Source organism: Thermobia domestica, chromosome 9 (assembly GCF_964235325.1).
Source record: "Thermobia domestica chromosome 9, izTheDome1.hap1.1, whole genome shotgun sequence".
Classification (NCBI taxonomy): domain Eukaryota; kingdom Metazoa; phylum Arthropoda; class Insecta; order Zygentoma; family Lepismatidae; genus Thermobia; species Thermobia domestica.
This window is the reverse complement of record NC_137462.1, coordinates 90,541,247-90,562,563: the sequence shown is the minus strand read 5'-3', so window position 1 is coordinate 90,562,563 and position 21,317 is coordinate 90,541,247. Positions and strand designations below refer to the sequence as shown.

The 21,317-nt window shown below is 34.9% G+C and overlaps 1 protein-coding gene across 1 annotated transcript in view; it reads right to left on the bottom strand.

Moving 5' to 3' along the window:
* Positions 1–21,317, bottom strand: part of Ypel (Yippee-like) — a 346,511-nt gene that overhangs the window by 274,344 nt on the left and 50,850 nt on the right. Inside the window, exon 2 of the mRNA XM_081771537.1 lies at positions 12,459–12,507. The gene's annotated coding sequence lies outside the window, so the exon portion shown is untranslated. The remainder of the gene's footprint in view (positions 1–12,458; positions 12,508–21,317) is intronic.

The window sequence follows — 21,317 nt, the reverse complement described above, 5'->3', positions numbered from 1 at the left end:
GCAACGTAGGGCAGCGGAGGAGGACGTAATAAAAAATAAAAATGACTGTCTTTGTGACTTCATCACGCTTAAACCACCCGACCGATCTTAGCATAGAGGAGGTTTGGAGCTAGGGTGGTTTTTACCATATCACCTTTACGGTAGAACTTAGGGTAGGAGGAGGGGAGGGGAGAGATCTATAAAAATAAATAAAACTTGATAACTCTTGAACCACCCAACCGATCTCGATCAAATTTTCAACACAGATGACGTTCAGTCCTGGGATAATTTTTGTCATTTAACTTTGACGGTGCAACGTAGGGGAGGGGAGATATATATGTAAAAAATAAAATTGAAAGTGACTGTCTTTGTGACTTCATCAGTCTTGAACCCCCCGAGAGATCTCTATCAAATTTTGAACATAGGTTAGGTTCGGGCCTAGGATGGTATTTACCTATTCACTTTGACGACAGAACTAAGGGGAGGGGAGTTTAAAAAAATAAATAAAACTTAACTCTTGAATCAAACGATCACTCTCGATCAAGTTTTTAACATAGATAAGGTTCAGGCCTGAGGTGTTTTTTTTTATTATTTCACTTTGACGGTAGAACTTAGGGGAGGGGGAGATATATAAAAATAAAGAAAACTTAACTCTTGAACCACCGGACCGATCTCGATCAAATTTACAACCTAGATTAAGTTTAAACCTTAGATTTTTTTTTTTTTTTGTCAAATCACTTTGACGTTATAACAAGGGTGGAGGAGGGGGTGAGATATTTAAAAATGATCGGAAATGACCGATATCAGTGTCGAATTCATAGTTTTCAGGGTCGCTGAATGAACAATGACACTTCCGATGCCGTGTCCCTCAACATGGGAAAGGGAGGGGGATATATAAATATCATCGAAAATGACCGATAATGAGTGCTTTAGTAAAAGTGACTGACTAACGGAACATATTACTATTTTCCTTAATTTAACCCTGCAAAGTGGGTGATTGATGCTTGTTAAATATAAATTTTAACGTTGGTATAAATATGAATTTCAAGGAAATCCTATTTTTACGAACGAATACATATAGTTTGCATTTCAATTAGTTTTATTATTATTTGTTGATATCGATAAATAATTGGAGTTATACTGTATTATTTACAGTTGCAAAATGGGACATATCCTAGACTTCTTCACAAACTGCCGAATATGCTAATTTCCATTCATCACGACCCAGCGAATGTGCAAAATTCGACATGTTGAATTTTGTGTCGCTGTTTATATTGGAACAATGTGTACTTTGTTCTGACAAACTTCCAACGTAATTTTTCTCGACATAAAGATTTCGCATATTCGCTGGTTCGTGATGCATGGGAGTAGTAGGGACCCCCGTATGGCTCGCCGAGTCAGCAAAAATTTTCGTGACGTCATAGGTCAAAGGTCAATGACCTAGGGGTACATAGGACCATCCCCTCTAAATTTTGGCAGGGATACCATGGCCCACCCCCTAAATTTTGGCAGGGGTACATAGGACCGCCCCCCTTAAATTTTGGAAATTGCCAAATCTAAAAATTTGGTGTGGTAGCCTAGGACGATAGTATGTACCTCTATTAGTATTGGGTGTCTATGTCGTTCCCTTTCATGGGTAAAAAATTGCCAAAAATTCAAATTTCGGGGGTTTTTGACCTAATTTATCCTCTTTGATGAGGTGTAATTACCCTATATGGTTATATGGACATATACAGGGGTCCATTACCTTTCATAAGACATGGGTATATTAATGCACCCCTTGAAAAATTTGGGAGGGGTACCTTGGCCCACCACTTAAATTTTGGAAATTGACCAATTTAAACATTGGGTATTATAGTACAGGACCCTAATATCTATTATGATAAATTTGGGTGGTCCACCTCATTTCCTTCTAGGGGTACAAAATTGCCAAAAATATAAACGTAAGCAATACGTTATAACACGTGTTTGGTTTTTGGCTCAATTTATCCCCTTTGATGAGGTGTTATTACCTTATATGGTTATATGGTCATGTATAGGGGTCCATTCTCTTTCATAAGATATGGGTATATTTGTGCACCCGTTGAAAAAATTGGGAGGGGTACCTTGGCCCACCACTTAAATTTTGGAAATTGACCAATTTAAACATTTGGTATTATAGTACTGCACCCTAACATGTATTATGATAAATTTGGGTAGTCCACCTTGTTCCCTTCTAGGGGTACAAATTTGCCAAAATATAAACGTAAGCAATACGTTGTACCACGGTTTGGTATTTTGGGCCAATTTATTTCCTTGGATGAAGTCCTATTACCTTATATGGTTATGTATAGGGGTCTATTCCCTATCATAAGACATAGGTACATTTGTGCACCCCGGGAGGGGTACCTTGGCCCACCCCTTAAATTTTGGAAATTGATCATTTTATATATTTGGTATTATAGTATTGGACCCTAACATGTATTATGATAAATTTGGGTGATCCATCTCGTTTCCTTCTATGGGGTACAAAATTGCCAAAATATAAACGTAAGCAATACGTTATACCATGTGTTTGGTTTTTGGTCGATTTTATCCCCTTTGATGAGGTGTTATTATCCTATTTAGTTATATGGTCATGTATAGGGGTCCATTACCTTTCATAAGATATGGGTATATTTGTGCACTCCTTTAAAAATTTGGGAGGGGTACTTTGGCCCACCCCTTAAATTTTGGAAATTGAACAATTTAAACATTTGGTATTATAGTACTGGACCCTAACATGTATTATGATAAATTTGGGTGGTCCATCTCGTTCCCTTTTAGGGGTACAAAATTGACAAAATATAAACGTAAGCATTACGTTGTACCACGTGTTTGGTTTTTGACCTAATTTATTCCTTTGGATGAGGTCCTATTACCTTATATGGTAATGTATAGGTGTTCATTCCCTATCATAAGACATAGGTACATTGATGCACTCCGGGAGGGGATTCGGTATCATAGTACATGACTCAACATGTATCATGATAAATTTGGGTGGTCCACATCGTTCTCTTTTAGGGGTACAAAATTGCTAAAATATAAACATATGCAATATGTTGTACCATGTGTTTGGTTTTTGGCCCAATTTCTCCCCTTTGATGAGGTTTTATTACCTTATATGGTTATATGGTCATGTATATAGGTTCATTTCCTATCATAAGATATGGGTACATTGATGCATCCTTTAAAAATTTGGGAGGGGTATCTTGGCTCATCCACTCGGTTTTAGAAATTGTTTAATATAAGCATTTGGTATCATAGTACAGGTCTCCAATATGTACCACTATAAATTTGGATGGTCCACATCGTTCCCTTTTCATAGGTAAAGAACTACCAAAAATCAAATTTCGGAGGTTATTGACCCCTATTTAGCATGTTATATGGATATGTACAGAGGTTTATTACCTTTATATGTTTATGTTCCCTTTTAAATTTGGGAATTATCAAATAACAAAATTCGGTAAACGTTTTCTAGGACCCATTGATGTTCCTCTTATGGTCAAATATTCAAAATTTAAATGTTATTGACCGGCTTTATTATTGAATAAGTACAGGATTTATTACTTTTTTCATAAGACACAGGTGTATTTGTGTACCAATCTTAAATTTTGGAAGGGGTACATTTCTTATTGTCGTATCAATAATTGGTAATTGTTCTTAAAAATGGATAGTATCTCATTCATTGGGTAAATCATTATGATCACGTGATCGGTTATTGACCTATGATGGGATTAGGAGTCCAGGACATTGGTACATTGAAACTTTGTAGGATAATTTGAAATTACGTCATTGGTTTTGATTATTCCCGCCAAATATAAACGTAAGCAAGACGTTGTACCACGTGATTGTCCTTGATGAGGTAGTGTACAGGGATTCATTTCCTTTGTTGTGGTACTTCTTAAGTTTGAGTACACACACTTCTAGAAAACAGTTGGTTCTACTCAGGTAAACAATTGACGGACATTATTGACCTTATTGAGCATATTAACTCTAAGACTTAGGTATATCAAGAGAAGTATTCTTTAAATTTGGGAATGGTGATAAACAGAATTTTAACATAAGGTGCGAAATTTGAAACAATACATTGAACTTTAGTCACAGCTCATAGTCTAAGATCATTGGTGGTGATTGATTTGAAATCTGATAGCTAACCTTATTGAATCTTATGACTCATAGACGAAAGGCAATACATGCTACAACAGTTTGAAATTTAATCATAAGGTGATGTAATCTGACACTAGCAAAGTTATTGTTAATGCAATTTGATTGGATGATCACTATCTTTCCTGCAATCTGATTGGTTGATCACTATCTTTCGTGCAATCTGATTGGTTGATGATTTTCAAATCTTTGCTGTATTCAGTTTTAAGTTTTGTTTAACATTTAAAAATCTTGGTTTCGTTCGACATTTTGCACTCACTGATAAATATGATCGAAACCGTTTATTTGTTAATCGAATAGTTAAAAACCGGATAAAGTTTGACGGTTAACCGTGAAACGTAAAATTTTTAGTTTGAAATTTTTTTGCTTGAAACTTTTGTTTGAAAATTCTTGCTTTCAAATTTTTGTTTGAATTTTTTGTTTCAAAATTTTGTTTGACATTTTTTTGACAACTTTTGTTTCAAAATTTTTTTTGTTTAAAATTTTTTGTTCGAAATTTTTGTTTTGAAATTTTTTGTTTCCAATTTTTTTGTTTAAATTTTTTTGTTTCGAAATTTTTGTTTGAAATTTTTTGTTTCAAAGTTTGGTTTGACATTTTTTAAAAGTTTGTGCACTCATTAGTAAAGAACCGGAACTGTTAGAACTAAAACCTCTGGCAACATTGTGGTGCAATAGTACACGTCAGAACATGGGGTTGTACTTGAAATGAAAAAACACAATTCATTGAAATGGATCATTTTATTACACTCCACATACATCCATACCAGATATATGATCTGGATATTGTCGATACAATGTATTTTGAACTTCTTGCACTAGTTTGTCTTTAGCATATAATTTTAATTCCAATTGAAGTCTTTTAAGGTCTATTGCAATATCAATTGGTGGAAACTCAATGTTCATTTGATCACAAATAAACTGTTTATCAATACAGGTATGCACCCACGAACGATGTTGACAACCATCACAATATCTAGATACATGTTGTACAATATGCATAACACATTTTTCAAAATAGTACTTTTTCAGGAATATACTTGTTTTGTTGCACACTTCCACTGCATGTTTCACACACTGAAATACGCTGATGAATTTGTTCCATTCCGTTTGTGTTAGATACACCATGTTGCGAGGGACATGGAATGTACTCTTTTTACGTAACAGCACCATCTTCTCTTCGAGGACTGTACGCAGCACCACTTCATGATTTGAGCCTAATGATTTGACTATGGTCACATTTAGCTCATCATGAAAATAATCGTTCATTTGGTCGATTCGTGCCATTCTTCACAGGTCAGTTGTACACCAAATTGTTCTGCTTTGCCCAATCGAATCACTGGTTCAAATGTTCTAGCACTGATACCAATCATCACATGTTTTGTTTGAAATATATTTATTGGATAATAGCTTGCGAAGATGAACTCTTTATCGTTAGAAGTACACATCTTTCCTCCTGAAAAGCACTTGCTCAAATGATTTCGTGGGATGACACTGTATTTGCTGGTTTATAGTTATTGCTGACGTCATTGGAAAGGAATGTGCTGACATTTGAATTCATGATTTCATCGCAGTTGCTGACGTCATGCTGACCAACCAAATTCATACAACTATGTCTGATGTGCTGTCGTTTGAATTCATGATTTCATCACAATTGCTGACGAATCTGGCTGTGTACTAAATTCAAATTGATGACTTCGACCCAAGAATCCTTTGTAACATAAAGATACAGATCCAGTATTTAAGAAACGCAGCAGTTCTTCTTGTTTTGATGCTTCCATGGGTAAATATCTTGCTGGTAAAATTATATTCTTATCATTTTCAAGCTTCACTACGATTCTTAATCCAAACTTTGTAGGGATCATTTGGCTAGCTAAGATTCTATAAGGTACATTCTGTTGTAAATCAGTAATCTTGGTAAATGATTTCATCACATCACGTGTGTTTAGAAACTGCAGACAAGTAGCCATGATGATGTTATCATGAATACTAACTCGAACCATACTTATATATGATGCAAAACTGGTGACGTTGCATTATCATGTTCTGACGTGTACTATTGCGCTACAATGTAGCCAGAGATTTTAGTTCTAAACAGTTTCGGTTCTTTACTAATGAGTGCACAAACTTTTAAAAATGTCAAACCAAACTTTGAAACAAAAATTTCAAACAAAAATCTTTGAAACAAAATTTTGAAACGAAAAAAAATTCAAACAAAAAATTTCAAACGAAAAAAATTCAAATAAAATTTTGAAAAAAATTTCAAACAAAAAATTTGGAAACGAAAAATTTCAAACAAAAATTTTAAACAAAATTTTGAAACGAAAAAATTTTAAAAAATTTCAAACGAAAAATTTTTAAACAAAAAAAATTTTCAAACAAAAGTTGTCAAAAAAGTCAAACAAAATTTTGAAACAAAAAATTCAAACAAAAATTTGAAAGCAAGAATTTTCAAACAAAAGTTTCAAGCAAAAAAATTTCAAACTAAAAATTTTACGTTTCACGGTTAACCGTCAAACTTTATCCGGTTTTTAACTATTCGATTAACAAATAAACGGTTTCGATCATATTTATCAGTGAGTGCAAAATGTCGAACGAAACCAAGATTTTTAAATGTTAAACAAAACTTAAAACTGAATACAGCAAAGATTTGAAAATCATCAACCAATCAGATTGCACGAAAGATAGTGATCAACCAATCAGATTGCAGGAAAGATAGTGATCATCCAATCAAATTGCATTAACAATAACTTTGCTAGTGTCAGATTACATCACCTTATGATTAAATTTCAAACTGTTGTAGCATGTATTGCCTTTCGTCTATGAGTCATAAGATTCAATAAGGTTAGCTATCAGATTTCAAATCAATCACCACCAATGATCTTAGACTATGAGCTGTGACTAAAGTTCAATGTATTGTTTCAAATTTCGCACCTTATGTTAAAATTCTGTTTATCACCATTCCCAAATTTAAAGAATACTTCTCTTGATATACCTAAGTCTTAGAGTTAATATGCTCAATAAGGTCAATAATGTCCGTCAATTGTTTACCTGAGTAGAACCAACTGTTTTCTAGAAGTGTGTGTACTCAAACTTAAGAAGTACCACAACAAAGGAAATGAATCCCTGTACACTACCTCATCAAGGACAATCACGTGGTACAACGTCTTGCTTACGTTTATATTTGGCGGGAATAATCAAAACCAATGACGTAATTTCAAATTATCCTACAAAGTTTCAATGTACCAATGTCCTGGACTCCTAATCCCATCATAGGTCAATAACCGATCACGTGATCATAATGATTTACCCAATGAATGAGATACTATCCATTTTTAAGAACAATTACCAATTATTGATACGACAATAAGAAATGTACCCCTTCCAAAATTTAAGATTGGTACACAAATACACCTGTGTCTTATGAAAAAAGTAATAAATCCTGTACTTATTCAATAATAAAGCCGGTCAATAACATTTAAATTTTGAATATTTGACCATAAGAGGAACATCAATGGGTCCTAGAAAACGTTTACCGAATTTTGTTATTTGATAATTCCCAAATTTAAAAGGGAACATAAACATATAAAGGTAATAAACCTCTGTACATATCCATATAACATGCTAAATAGGGGTCAATAACCTCCGAAATTTGATTTTTGGTAGTTCTTTACCTATGAAAAGGGAACGATGTGGACCATCCAAATTTATAGTGGTACATATTGGAGACCTGTACTATGATACCAAATGCTTATATTAAACAATTTCTAAAACCGAGTGGATGAGCCAAGATACCCCTCCCAAATTTTTAAAGGATGCATCAATGTACCCATATCTTATGATAGGAAATGAACCTATATACATGACCATATAACCATATAAGGTAATAAAACCTCATCAAAGGGGAGAAATTGGGCCAAAAACCAAACACATGGTACAACATATTGCATATGTTTATATTTTAGCAATTTTGTACCCCTAAAAGAGAACGATGTGGACCACCCAAATTTATCATGATACATGTTGAGTCATGTACTATGATACCGAATCCCCTCCCGGAGTGCATCAATGTACCTATGTCTTATGATAGGGAATGAACACCTATACATTACCATATAAGGTAATAGGACCTCATCCAAAGGAATAAATTAGGTCAAAAACCAAACACGTGGTACAACGTAATGCTTACGTTTATATTTTGTCAATTTTGTACCCCTAAAAGGGAACGAGATGGACCACCCAAATTTATCATAATACATGTTAGGGTCCAGTACTATAATACCAAATGTTTAAATTGTTCAATTTCTAAAATTTAAGGAGTGGGCCAAAGTACCCCTCCCAAATTTTTAAAGGAGTGCACAAATATACCCATATCTTATGAAAGGTAATGGACCCCTATACATGACCATATAACTAAATAGGATAATAACACCTCATCAAAGGGGATAAAATCGACCAAAAACCAAACACATGGTATAACGTATTGCTTACGTTTATATTTTGGCAATTTTGTACCCCATAGAAGGAAACGAGATGGACCACCCAAATTTATCATAATACATGTTAGGGTCCAATACTATAATACCAAATATATAAAATGATCAATTTCCAAAATTTAAGGGGTGGGCCAAGGTACCCCTCCCGGGGTGCACAAATGTACCTATGTCTTATGATAGGGAATAGACCCCTATACATAACCATATAAGGTAATAGGACTTCATCCAAGGAAATAAATTGGCCCAAAATACCAAACCGTGGTACAACGTATTGCTTACGTTTATATTTTGGCAAATTTGTACCCCTAGAAGGGAACAAGGTGGACTACCCAAATTTATCATAATACATGTTAGGGTGCAGTACTATAATACCAAATGTTTAAATTGGTCAATTTCCAAAATTTAAGTGGTGGGCCAAGGTACCCCTCCCAAATTTTTCAACGGGTGCACAAATATACCCATATCTTATGAAAGAGAATGGACCCCTATACATGACCATATAACCATATAAGGTAATAACACCTCATCAAAGGGGATAAATTGAGCCAAAAACCAAACACGTGTTATAACGTATTGCTTACGTTTATATTTTTGGCAATTTTGTACCCCTAGAAGGAAATGAGGTGGACCACCCAAATTTATCATAATAGATATTAGGGTCCTGTACTATAATACCCAATGTTTAAATTGGTCAATTTCCAAAATTTAAGTGGTGGGCCAAGGTACCCCTCCCAAATTTTTCAAGGGGTGCATTAATATACCCATGTCTTATGAAAGGTAATGGACCCCTGTATACGTCCATATAACCATATAGGGTAATTACACCTCATCAAAGAGGATAAATTAGGTCAAAAACCCCCGAAATTTGAATTTTTGGCAATTTTTTACCCATGAAAGGGAACGACATAGACACCCAATACTAATAGAGGTACATACTATCGTCCTAGGCTACCACACCAAATTTTTAGATTTGGCAATTTCCAAAATTTAAGGGGGGCGGTCCTATGTACCCCTGCCAAAATTTAGGGGGTGGGCCATGGTATCCCTGCCAAAATTTAGAGGGGGTGGTCCTATGTACCCCTAGGTCATTGACCCCAGGCCAAGGTCATTGACCTTTGACCTATGACGTCACGAAAATTTTTGCTGACTCGGCGAGCCATACGGGGGTCCCTACTACTATGGGAAATGGGATATTTCGCAGTTCGTGAAAACATTTACGATATAATAAGATTTCAGCTTAAAATAGTGTGTTTGACCCTTCCTACTCTTTTTTTGTATTACTTATTTTTTTATGTTCTCTGCACAACTACATTCTCCAAAGTGTGTAATTACTGTCTTTTGTCTTCCAGTTATTTTGAAACATCTACTAGCATGTTCACTGCTGCGGGGGAGGAAGGGTTTCGTTCACTTTTTAAAAAGATATATTTATAGAACTGTTTAAAACATAGCTACCAAATAGTCTCATCATTTACCTTTTATGCTTCAAATTAACGTCTAAAAACAATTTGTTCCATATACTTTTATTCTCAAAAGCAATTACATATTATTATTATTATTATTATTATTATTATTATTATTATTATTATTATTATTATTATTACTGTATAGCATTTTATGAAATCGAAATCTCAACTTTGATGGACCGTAACTTGGGAACAAAACGTCTCTGAAATTCGTCAAGTCCTACTACCACGCAAAGTTTGATCCAGGTTGGTGAACTCATACAACATTTATGTAACGTCTTTTTTGATTTGATTTTTTTGAGAAAAATAAATAAAATGGATCCGATTTTATTGTGCACAACTTAATATTATTATTAACAATGATCTACATACTCGCAAATCAATATTACATTTCATATTTTGTCACTTTTTAAAAATCCTTTAATACGGAGACAAATTAGCCTTTGGTTCAGATTTTTCAGCATAATAGTGTGTTTATTTACGAGAATCGTTACACATATTATTATGTTCTGTTACATACTTATGTTCCTTTGCGTATTAAATGTTTGCATTTTACGAATCATAATGAAGATACAAAAATTACGTATGCGTAAATTAAAACCATAATTTCTATGGACTCAATGGAAGAGTCCTAGTAGACAAAATAATGTCCGAGATTTGCAGTTCTTCAGTTTACTCCCACATTCTCATTTTACCAATTCTTTACATTTACCTTCTTATCCTAAACGACATAACCGTAAGACAATAAATTAACAACATGTTTTAGTGTTACGTGTTACCATTATAGCCTTGCAGGCTAATGGAGCTAGAGAGTTTTCTTCGTTTAGCTTGTAATCTTTTACTGATGTGACTTCCCTCACGAGCTACCATTGGATATGAGTAAGATCGTCCTGTCCAATATACTCATAACCAAAGAAAAACGTCAGAGCAAGCATTTTACCTTCGCCATCACACGTAGATCGATTAAATATTATTAGCTATAGAAATAGACTATAATATTCTTTTGGTTGTTCAGAGTTTGTTGTGGTTCTAAAATAATGTAATCTTCACATTTCTTTTTTAAGTTACAATTCAAAGTTCAGAAGCTTTTGAAATAACCATCCATTTATCATCCAGAACTAAATGATGCACACTTAATTTCTGCACGAACAAAAATTGATAAAATGCCAGAAAATTGGATTTTTGAAACAATATTACCTAACTCCCAATGGGTTCTGAAAGATTCAAACTTCTTTCAAACTTCTATGAAACTCCACAAACTTTATTACCTGTAATATCATACGCTTTCTGCACTTCACTTTCTTCTTTCTTGTACTTTTCACTCAACACACGCGCACACACAAAGTCACAAGCGTTCAATACATAGAATTCCATTCAGTTTATTCTTAAAAACTTATCTATATAATGCGAACACTAAAAGTAAAATGAGAAGAAAACAGGGCGTTACTTCAAAGTCTTACGATACAATTTGTTATATTTGATGGTTGTATATTGAACGTCGTTGTATTAGTGGCGGCTCTTGAAGGAAGTCACATCGATTAAAACTTTAAATGTTATCCCTACAAGCTACCGGAAGAGAGCCTACCTAATCTAATAATTCTTGTATAAAACTTTCTAAAGCTGTTAAGAAGCTTCCTTCCCGTAGTTTCTAGGGATATGATTTAAATTTTTACTGATTTTACTAACCTCAAGAGCCGCCACTCCGTTGTACGATAATGTTAAAATAGCTTCTTGTATCGGGCTATCTGACAACGTACGATACTTATTCCTCTAGTAAATGTGGCTCACTAGTTGCACATGAAAAGTATTTTCTAAATGAAGTTGTACATTGATCAACTACTGAAGTTAGTTGCTCATGTGTCTTTCCAGAGGTGTATTATTGTTGGAATACATTAATATACGCTTTATTTGCTTCAATTCTGTAATACCAATTTAGAGTGACGTCATGTAATACTGAAAAAGAATAAATATACAATGAACTCTGGTAGTCAGTAAAAAGGACCATGCACTTGAAGCTTTAATTTCGTTCGGAACTGTCGATCGCTGAAGGATATTTAGTAACGGTGCGATGTGTAATTTCTACCTTTTTTAATAGAAAATGGCTACCGTTAAAGTCACCATTACCAACTAAAATGAAACTGTATTGAATTCATCGATGAACAAGGCCGAGTTAATCAATCTAACTTTGTATTGCCAATATTCGCTTTTGTTCAAGAGTTATCGTGTGGAGTAACGGACGGATGTATTAACAATACAAACTTGTAAATCCTACTTGCGTGATACTAATAAAGTACATAAATTACGAAGAGATTCACACCTAACAAATAATATGACTTACTTTTTGAATTTCCACTGTAATTTCAACATCCAATTCGAAATTCTTGCTCCTATAAAAAGAAAAAATATGTAATTAGTCTTAAACCATATTACACTGACATGTAATCATGCATAGAAAATACTGCATAGTAGTTCTCAAAGGCCTCGATCTTGGCAGGCCGAGGGGTCCCAGGCCTCAGGTTCTGGATATACTGGCATGGATATATTATAGGTACAATGAAACACATACCTCAAGTCCCCTCTCCCCTAATAGTACAGAAACTGGTATCACTGCCATCTTTAAGATTCGAGGGGTGGGAGTTTGGATTGTCAAACTTTAAGATTGAACTGACGAAATTCTAATTTCGGGACCCATATTTTATCTGTGTAGCACTACACATTTATACATTTAAATTTGTTCTCTTGACTTTTTTAAAGAATAAAAAGTCACTGAAGTTCTTATTTTTACGTTAATTATACATCAATTCTTCGCAGATAAGGCACAAGAATATTTTAAATCATACACCGACATATGAAATTACCAATGACAATCACGTTAAGATTTGTACAGTTCCGGAGCCAGCAATATTATACATATTTAATATGGTTCATTATTGTGGTGGCAGATAAATATACTGCAGTCTCAAACACGAAAACAATCCATTCGTTCCCATACAAAGCTTTCACGAATAGACACACATATATACCAAATCTACCTTAATTCATCCTTTACACTCCGTAAGTAAATCTATGCCATATCGCAGATATTCTGCCAATACTAGCAGATAACTTTCCATAAATTAAGAAGCCTCCATGGTCCTCAAATATCATGTTTCTACCCACCCGATGTCCCAACCATTTTCTCTTTCAAACTGCATTTAGAATGGTTTTCTCCCATACTATTCCTGACTCAATATTCGACTTTTCCCCGTTCTCCTCCATATCACATCTATTTTCGTCGTTTTTGCGTACTGCATTGTACCTATGTTTCTAGTCCATTGAGTACTATACTCCACACAAGGAAAAAGACACACATGTTTTCAGGGCCGGACTGACTGCTAGTTGGCCTCGGCGGCTAACATATTGTGTTGGCTCCGAATTTTTACCCTCTCCCCCCACCGGCCATTACTCCAATTGCCCACTGTTTATCCACAATGAAAGCACACTATTATCTTAGATGAAGCCACATTTCTTTAGTAGCTACATCGTACATTATACCATAAAGATCATAATATAGAATCAGGGTATATGTTACGTAACAATATTTATGGGATCAAAACAGACAGTAATCGCTAGCATAAGTTTTCTTTTTTTCCATCCCGCCTTGGGATGACTGAGATTTTTAATTTATTGATAAAGAACTACGGACAAATTAATTTAAAGTCAGCACTGACGGTTTCAGTATTCGTCAACAAGGAATATAAGCTGCAAAAAGTGACCCTGCAGATAGCATGAAATATTTTTCGAGTGGGATATACTCTCCGAAACAAGCACGAAAAAATCTCGTAAGAACATGAATATCAGTAGGCAGGCACCTGTGGTCCACGAACTATGTCAAGTACCCAGATTGGATGTATTTATGCAAATCGTGTGCACATATACGTAAGCCTACAGGGTGGTCATTATGAAATTATTTACTATGGTTGCGATGTGATAAAAGATCGGGAAAGAAATTATGAATAGTAAATCTTAATATTGCTACCAGAAAGTGATGTAATGAAATTCCATTTCGATTTATAATTTTATTCCAAATTTATGTGTATATCCAGTTCTTACTGTAATTACAGTTGTAGTATATGAATGCACAACGACAACCGTGAAGCCGGATTCAACAGCAGCCAAAGTTTTATTTAAAAGATACGCCTACGTATAAAGAATTTACTAATTTTTCACTTATCAATGCTGTAGATTCAAGAAGTTCGAATTCATAATCCACTCGTTACAACAGAACTAACCTCCGTTTCCACGGTAATTTTCGGAACAACACGATAAGGACATACACTATCTCATAGTGTGATTTTGAACAACTGTCCACGGCTCGACTTCTTGGCTGATAAAATTGGCAACTACTGAAAGATGAAAGTAAACTCTCAAGAGTGACTCAACAATGCCAACACACTACGGGATCTTGTTACAGAGGCGACGGCGCGATGCCTTGGTATCTTAAACCATGAAAGTGATCTCAGATCTCTTTCTGTTGGGTTGCAAATTCTTACCTTTTCGTAGGCCGAGAAACTTAACTTTCAAGAATTTTATTGTCATGCCACTATATTTTCGGCTCCGTTTTATATTCCGCGATAGGAAATATGTTGGATTTCACCGTTGTTTTTGATTGCACCAACATTACTCTGAAACTGGCATGGTCCATTCTTACTTTAAGGGACGTTAGTAGCAGCAAAACTAATGAAACGCTCAAAGAGCTTGATGTATACAGATTCCGCCATAACTGTACACAAGAATAGTAGTTATCGCACATGTTTTCCATATTTTTCTCTTCCTCCTCACCTTCTTTCTTTATTACAATTTTCATTTGGCCCCCTTTCGATTTGGCTCCTCTCTGGGCGGCAATCGCCGCCTAGCCACCCGAGCCAGTCCGGGCCTGCATGTTTTAACTCCTTACTCAATATTCTCCATAGAATATACTTCTTTCTTTTGGTTTCAAGCGAAAAAAAAAGCTTTTTTTTTTACTGTTGAAACTTCCCTCATGAGCCGCCTCTGACTACATCACATACAGTACAGATAGATAAAGCTACATTCACTACTAAACATTTTCTACTGTATGCGTGTCAACTTTGACGCGAAACGCATTCACGACGTTATCTTCACTAGCTCAGAACCGTCAAATGGGGTGAATAGAAACACATTTTTGGCTATATGAGTATATAAGTTTGGTGACGTGACAGATTTCGCGTATCAAAGTATTCCAAAAAACCGGTCTTAATATGCTAATGAAGTTAAGTAAACGTCATATTAATTTATCAACTCCACTTTTCTTCACCTTGATTTTTCTTAATGTTTTTATTCACCCCATGGGTAGGGGTGAATAGAAACAATGGCTTTATTTTCATTGGTGTTCCTTTTATACTATTGGAAAGGTAAAAAGAAACAGTGTGTTTGTTGAAACGAATTATTTATTTGATATCTGCAAGATATAAGTTCAATAAGACCAACATTATCTAAGTTACAAACTTATAAAACAATACAATGTACAAAGTAGGTACAAACGACCATACAGTTTTGATGATATTTGAAAAAAAGACTTAACCACTGAAATTACTAGGGAAACTTATCATATACTTAAAGCGTGCTGACCAACTCCTAATAGGACCCAACAGTTTCTTCACAATATCCTCATGTAGTAAGAACGATTCTTCAAAAGTTTCTGAAAATTTCATTGTTTTTGGTGCTCTTTTAAAACACTCCCATATATCCACCATGTTCACAATTTCGCACTTGGGTAGTGAATAGCCTCACCGAGTATTTTAGCTTCCCATAAACCTTTACCACAGCAAAATCACCAGCTTCAGAAAACCATCATCTAGTTCGTGATCGTCTGGAATGTTGTCTTCTGGAGTGTTGCTTTATCCTCTTCCGACAATACACGGGTTAAACTTAAATCTTTGTCACTATCGTGAAGAGAATAGTAGTCGAAGCTCTCTGATGACGAGTGTTCTACATGCATCAACTTTCTTGTTCGTGAGAGATCCGTTCGTTCCGTTGCTGTCGGAGTAAGAGAGCCCAGGTTGAGTTTCGTTGTGATTTGATGAAAGTATCATTTTCAGAATACAAACCAAAATTCTTACCAGAAACAACATCTATTCGAACTCTCTTCTTCCGTGTTTAATTTTTTTTCATTTTCTCGCATGCTCTTGAGAAGACCCATAAGGGAACGGTCTACAGTCTGAAATGTTTCTTGCTGTTCTGTTTCTTCTCGTTCAGTGTGTCTTTTTGGCAGCATCCTCAGTACTTGGTCTCGAGAAAGGGAAAAAATTCCACACTTTTCCAATCCAGCCCTTATATTTACCTCCTTCAGTTTGTCTTTTTTTTTTTTTTTTTTTTTTTTTAAGAAGACGGAAATTTGTTCTTGGAGATGGTTGATTCATTCCTATCAGGTCCTTTTTTTCGCTCCTCAAAAATTTCCCACTCCTCAAGAAGTGTTTCTATTCACACCATTAATTAAAAATCATAACAATAACCCAGCAAAGTTAAATTTTGATTACAAATAATTTACAAAAGGAAAACTTTTACTATGAACCTCATTTAATGAAACAACAAACTACAAAATAGGCATATGTTCAAACGCAACAAATATGAAAATGTCATACTTACCAAGAAAGTTTGCGGAGCGCCAAAATACCGTGTAGGATTTCAGTAACATATTAACGCTGCTGCCATCTACTTCAGTGTTCCCAACTCACTAAAACATTTTGTCTCTGCTGTGAACACTTTAGCCATATAAGACTATGTTAAGAAATTTTAGTTTTGTTGATTAATTTATCGTCCAGATAAATCCAAAACTAATCTGGGAATGTTTGTTTCTATTCACCCCCATGTTTCTATTCACCCCATTTCACGGAACCCAAAATATAGACCTGATCTTTTTGTTTTAAATTTAAGTGCTTAAAAGACACACACAAAAAAAGTTAAATAACTAGTATAATCTAGAAACAACAGGGCATGGACGTAACGTTGATTGGATGTAGTCTTGGCTTCCAAAGAATTTTCTAATTATCCCATGGTGATACTTTTCGAGTCGACAGGTAAAAAGGCTTTTCTTCTTCTCTTCCAGAAACATTAAAATTAAAAAAAAAAAATAATAATAATCCAGAAAATAAAATGGAAATCTTATTGCTGAACTGGTTAGAAGCTCAAGCTCTTACTTCTCGTATGGATACCCTAACATTTAAACTTCTGCAACATGATCAGTTCTTTCTCTATTCTTTCCCAGCACACACTTACATGTTAGTGTTTTTTTTCTTTCTTTCTTTCTTTGTTCCTTCGAAGAAGCACTCCTGATTTCAAACATTCCGAGCCAGGATATTTTCTTTACTCTGACTCAAGGATTTTCTGTGCTTTTCCAACAATGATCCATGTGCAATGTTATTGATAAAAATGAAATAATTTTATGCAACTATTAAACTAATATAATATTTTTTTTTTTAAAAAAAAAGCATAACTACTACTTAATATTTCTAATCATATAGACACACAGTATTCAAATTAATGGAAACACCCATATACTGCAACACGTAATATTTCACTCAGTAACACCAAACATTCATGCACTGCGACTGTCCTATGCTAGTGATGCGTTCGGTGATAGCAAGAGAGACAAGATTCGTGGCGAAATCAGAGACGTCTCTGATCTTCAAACAGGACGAATTATAGGTAAGTGTAGACTGACACTCAAAAATCAGGCCATACATAATCCGGTTCTTTTAAATTTCTGGCATCAATTTCAAACCGCATTTTCAAATTTACTGCGTTGACGCGTCACTGTTTTCTGGTGGCATCGTTTATATTATTTTGATAGCGCTATAGTCGATAATCAGTTGTTGGGTTTTGCTTGCACCTACCAAGAGGCATTTCTACTCATTCGTTTTCGTTTTACCATTTATTTTGGTACCATATAGCTCCATTAGTTGTTGGTGATAACATTAAAATTAGATTCCCTTTTAATTTAGTTTCATCACTTGAGGTTATTTATTGTACAGTATCAATAGGTAATACACACATACACACACAAACAATCGATTTTTTGATAACTACACATAACGTTTCACACTAACCCATATCATTTTGTTCAGCTGAGTAAGATCTATCATAGGCGTTTGTCATGTCTTCAGGCATTTCCCCCTTATGGCTCCTAATATTCCAGAATTAACAATCATTTTTAATTAACTAATTTATTTTTGTTAGTAATATCCATTTTGAAATGTTAACGTTCAATTCCAAGTTACGGTTCTTAATATTTATTCTGCCTCTCTTCTCATCTCATAAGTTTACTCTGTAGACAACATGGAACCGTCAACAACTCAACCCTCTGTCAGTTATTCATCAGTATTTCAAGGACACGAACGCTAGAGAATGCATAACAGAAAACAGCTGATCAACAGATTCACCACCTGTGGCCTCGAAGATACTACAGAACTGTTTTCCTGAAGGTAGCACACGCCTCAGCACATGGTTCTGGGAAAACAAATACAGCACCAGAAGAAACAACGCAGAATCCAGTTACCTAGCAACCCGTCGCAGCAACAGTCACTGGCGCATGCTCTGTACTTAAAAATTAACCAATCAATAGAATACTCTCGTGGATATACGTTAATCGATAACAAAGGTATATACACAAACTGTGACGTTAGTAATGTCGAAGCGAAACTAAATGGATTTCAATCTTCTAAAATTGAGCACAACTTGATGGAAAGACAAGAAAACAAATCGTACTGAAATAGGGAGAGAGAAAGAGAGAGAGAGAGAGAGAAAAAAAACTGCATCATGTCATTCACATTACTAGAGACAGGGAATAACAGATGACGCAGTGCATTTAACAGACAGATCGTTATCGATCTAGATAACAAGCAAAGATTAGTATAAATTTCGGAGCGATAACGTACGTTGGCTACCAACAGAAAGGGCTGATTTTAGAAATCTTTTTAATCCGAGTTACAAATAAATAGACTTTGTAATCAATAATTTTGTTCAGTCAAACTGAAGGACAGTCTATATGAAGTTCTGGACAAGATCAATCTGCAACAACCTCACAAAATATATAATTATCCGACTTCAATTAAAAAAAAAAATACATGTGTCCTATTAAGATAAATGGAACAACAACATACAATCTGCTACTGTATATTTTTCACATAAGTATATAAATAAATAAATAATCTATTGCAGCAGAATAAAAACTATCAAGTGCATCTGATTGGTAATCTACGACATGCTTTATAGCTCCACAAAAATGATTTTTTATCGATTTTCTCGAAAACTACGCATCGGAATTTAGCGTCAAGCACGTATTTTTATTCATTTCAATGCGATATATAGATTGATTTCGACAATATGATGGTTAAACAAAACTTAAGGTTAAAAGTTAATAATAATTTTGGGTTGTATCTCTTACCATACTTACCATAGCATACTTCAGTATCAGTTGTTTCATCTTATAACAGGTGGCATGGTTACCATACAGGATCAATTTTTAGGTTAAAAAAAAATATCTAGAAAGCTATGCATGAAGATTGACAGTCATATGATTTTATTCAGTTCAGTGAAAATATTGATTGATATATGTCTAATCTTTGGATTTTTTTTTCGTTAAAAGATAATAAAATTTATAAATAAGTTTCACCGAAACGGTCATGCAGTTTCTTCAGTAGAGTTTGGCAAACTTCAGTCATGTTTATTATATCTCCGGAACGATTTGATATATCGAAGTGCTGTAAACGAGAAAATGTTTTGTTTATCAACTAAAATCATATACATGTATGTAGATAATTTTTTTCCCTCGAATAAAGCCTTTTGAATTCGAATTTTCAACCCATTATAATTGCGTTCCTATAGATTCGAAATATGTCATACCATGACCACGGTATCCAGCGCTAAAGTATCTCGGATGTTCACTGCCCTGTTCATCTCAGTTGTACTGTAAGTATGGTAGAGGCTTCCAAACTCTGGATGTTTGTGATACTGTAACGTCCTCAGTTTGCAACACTGAATAATAAATTTGGTATTTAGGTTTTCGTTGAACATGTAGATTTGAGATATGAAATAATACCTAGATATTACGTAGTGCCATTTGAAAACATTACTTTATTGGGTTTGCAACACTGTTCACTGAGTATTGTTGCCAATACGTGTGAAGGTGTTGCTAGTTGCTTCGTTCAAAGTTTCGCATCTCTTCCTCTTTTAGTTTCTCCATTTTCACGGTTGGACATTATAAATGCTTCACCCTGTACATATCACTTAAGGTATAATGACTGACAAATTTGGGCTATCTCCAGGGGAAATTAGCAAAAGAAATTCACATGGAGATGTAACCAGCTTATGGGAATGAAAGCCTGTCCCATGATATGGTACCCAAGTAGAAACTAGATACATAATCATTTAGAATTCCCCTATATCTAGGAGACCATCTTTTACAAATTATGCCGTCATGACAGTCAAAGTGATCATACTGGAAGGCAGGAAGATAACCAATGAAAAAGTCGTGGTTGCAATACATGTTAGTTATGGATTTGTATGGAATATAATTCATGGCCACTGCACCTTCAGAAAAATGTCAACACAGTGAGTGCCACGGCTACTTATGCCTTTCCAGAAGACAATTCGAGAGGGAAACGTTGGACGTCTGTGAGCGTGATGAAGACTTTTCACCCGACCAGTCACAATGGATGTAAGTTGGGTCAGCAAAGGGATACTGTTGTTGGCAAAAAATACAACCACAGGATATCACAAGGAAGGCAGTTAAGTTAGGATATAAAACCTTCCACAATCCTTCATATTTACCGAACCTAGCACCTGGCGATTCCTTTCTTTTCCAGAACGACATTTTGACATCAGGAATGACGTAATTTCTAAAGCAGAAATGATAGCAGTGCAGACTTACATAAAAATAGCCTACACAAGGTGAAGAACAGCTGACAAAAATGTCACGAAACACGACGACTACGCGAAGGACTCATGTTAACATGGTCTCAAAAGGTGTACACAGTTGTTTTCTTGCAGGTGACTGCACGGACTTTTTGATACCCCATATTCTGCATTAACATAGCTTATTTAGAGTTGAAGATCCATTTGAATTAAGAAATAACGGACTATTGTCTGGAAAACCAGAAATAAGGATGGTACCGACACCCTCAACATATATCACTCAACT